Raw genomic sequence first — 3,308 nt, 5'->3', positions numbered from 1 at the left:
GATTCCCTGAAATTTTCAGCCACTCCTTCTTTAAATTATTCCTCCTTTTATGATTTTGCCTATCCATCTCTTCATCCACTTTTACTTATTCCACTTCCATCTCCTGACACTTCTATCTCTCAACCACCTCAGTTGGTGAATATGACGGGTTTGATCATCAGATTTCCAGAAGAAGGGGACGGAGATCGAATGATTCTCTTACGGGACCTCAGATAAACTGGCCAATAATTCGAGGAGATTGGACAACTGCCAATCAAGCATACCATAACTATATTCATTTTGCTCATCAATATTCACAGTCTCTGGATCCTTCGGTGAGATTGACAGCTCATTTTGCTTGGTATCTAGCATACATGTATAGGCATTCCCATAATGATCAAAAGGCCATTCCAAAACTTTGTATGAATGTCAATGTGAATATTGACTCCCACCAGTTGGATGTCCTATATTTTCATGCCCTATGTCTCCCTAACAGATATCTTGTCTTGCTAGAAAGGATGTGCTACTTGCAGTTTTTTCAGAATCCTTCCAAGACATTTGTAGATGAATCCTTCTCCATGGATCGATTCCAAAACCATCAAGCTTTTAAAAGGGATCATCTTCACTGATGCCTTTGCCATGTACTTTGGAAGAATTTTAATGATATATCTCTTTTTGGAGGTGTCATTCAGATGGTTGTGTTAGTGTTCGTGTATGTGTTGTCTTAATTGTATGTGTTGAGTTCGTGTTGGTTGCGAATATTTGTTCAAAAGCTATTTTCAAAAGATTGCTGGTAGAGATGAAAAGCCTATGATGGAAAGCTGAAGAGAACCTCTTATATCCTTTACAAATTTGTAATGGTTTTTACATGATTAATCAAATGAGTTAATGTATAATGAAGTTTTTCTTTAGTAGTTTTTTTCTATCAGATACAGGTGATAAGTTGGGGTCGTGTTTTGGCAAGATTATTGAAGATCTGAAGGAAGATCCAAATTGAGCTCTTTAGTGAACTTATATTCTTCTTTTCCTTAGGTCGCGAGGACGCTTCCTTTCTAAGTGTGGGGATATGTTGAGAGTGGAAAAAGACTGAATTTTTGACTGATTTTTGTTGTTTTTGAGGTCTGAATGATTGATTTTTGGTGGATTTAGAGTGATGTATGATTGTTAATGGAAGTATTTGAGAGTGTTTTGGATGATATTGATTATGTTTTGGAAGTTCATGATGATTTTCAGTGGAGATATGAGGTTCTGTGATGTTCTGATAAGTTCTGATTGGTTTTGTATACCTTCTGTATAGCTTCTGTTTTGTTCTGATTGTCTTCTATATGAAGCATGGATTGATGATTGATGAAGATTGAGATCTTGTGAAAGCTTATTGAATAGTTTTTTAGAGTTTGGAATGGTTTGAGTATGAGTTATGAGGTTTTGATGACCTTCTGTAACCTTCTGTAGATCTTCTGTAGAGCCTCTGTCTCTGCTCTGTCTCTGCTCTGTAACTGTACTGTAGATGTTTTGGTACTGTACTGTGTGACTGTTCTGTAACCTTCTATAGGTGTTCTGTAGAATGTATGTGTGACTTTGGGAAAGTTTTCTAACCTTTGGAAAGGATGAATCTAAGTTCAAAAGAGCTAAAATAGGTGGAAGAAACAGCTGCTGAAGACTGAAGAGAAGACTAAGTGACAGTGACAGTAGTGAGCTGTAAAAAGACACTGTAGTGGCTCTGGTGACTCTTCATATCAGACATACCTCTTGGGAGGTGCATCCACGACCTAAGAAGGATTATTGAGGGTTATTATGAGAGTATTTTAGTGAGGATATGATGTACTATTGATGGAGAGAGAGAGAGAGAGAGAGAGAGAGAGAGAGAGAGAGAGTCAGAGATAGTCAATTCTATCAAAACAGTGTAATTGTATATGAGATATTGAGAGAGAGAACTATGAAGACATTGAAGATGAATACTATGTGATGTATTTCCATTCAAAGATGGTGTATTCTCTTGTGTTCTTTGTTCTATTGATGGATTTTATGAAGATATTGAAGAATATGGTTGATTCTATCAAATCCGTGGGAGATATCTACTATGATGCTACGTGAAGAATTGTTGTTTTCTTTGTTTTGATGATCAAAAGAATGAAATAAAAGCTTGTTGATGTTACAAGATAGATTTTCTTGCAAGAGAATTCCCTTTTCCTTGGTGTTCGTCTTGGGGCTCCACCCTAGCGAGGAGAGAATAAGAAAAAAGTGATAAAGTACAAATGTACATAAGTACAATAGGACGAGGAAAGACATCATCTCATCCAACACCCATCAACCTCTTAAGGAAGGCAAAATGCTCTGGTAAGAGACTTTTAGAGACAAGATCTGTAGGATTTTGGTAAGTTGAGATCTCGACAAGCTCAATGGACGTCCTCAATGACCTCTCAAATAAAATGGTAATGCACCTAAATGTGCTTCGGTCTTTGCATGGAATTCTTGGCCAACTAAATAGCACTCAAAGATTCCAAATGCAGTGTAGGGACCACATCAGTAATGCCAAGGTCTACCACTAGACAGCCTAACCAGAGAGCCTCCTTGCAAGCCTCAATAGCTGCAATATACTCTACCTCTGATAGGGTCATGCAATTCTGCACCTTGGATATCTAAGAAATAGCATATCTAGAAAAAGTGAAAACATAGCCAAAGGTGTAATTCTTGAAGGGGATGCAATGGCAGTGGAAAAGGAGAAGAGGAAGATGCGGGAGATAAGAGCACACACAATGTAGATGCTATCCAACTGAACTGACAACCTTATTGCACTATCATATTATATATGAATAAAGAATGGGCGGTCACAGTGTACACGGGCAGGCCCAGAGGCCTTTTACCCCAGCAACCTCCCACTAAAAGGCCAATGTGGCTGGGGAGTGAAAACAAAGAAAAGAAAAAAAAGACAAGGTGAGAAATCATGACATCTCACCCAATGCCCAATCGGAAAGCGAGCTGTGCAAGAAGTGTCGGGAACCTCTACAGAAGAAAAGTCAAGCATCCCCGAGTCCATGGCATCCAGGACATAAGCGATCCCGTAGCTCCATACAATGGAGCAATCCAAGAATGCTTCTCATGATGCAAGCATAACTCATCAGTGCACCGCTGTAAAGCATCAGAGTCGCGCATAGCATCACCGTAGCACATACAAGATAGTGGAGAGTAGTCAAACTCTCCAGAGTCAATCACTGAAAGAGAGCCAACATCTCGGATACTTGTCCAACAGGGTCTCAAGACTACATGTGGCCTCAGTGAAGTGGAAGAATGACATATGGATGGCTGTCTAGCCTCAGTGAAGTGGAAGA

This window comes from Lygodium microphyllum, chromosome 9 (genome assembly GCF_053477565.2).
Source record: "Lygodium microphyllum isolate KBCC chromosome 9, Lygodium_microphyllum_v1.1.10, whole genome shotgun sequence".
NCBI lineage: Eukaryota > Viridiplantae > Streptophyta > Polypodiopsida > Schizaeales > Lygodiaceae > Lygodium > Lygodium microphyllum.
Note: the sequence above shows the minus strand (reverse complement) of the source record.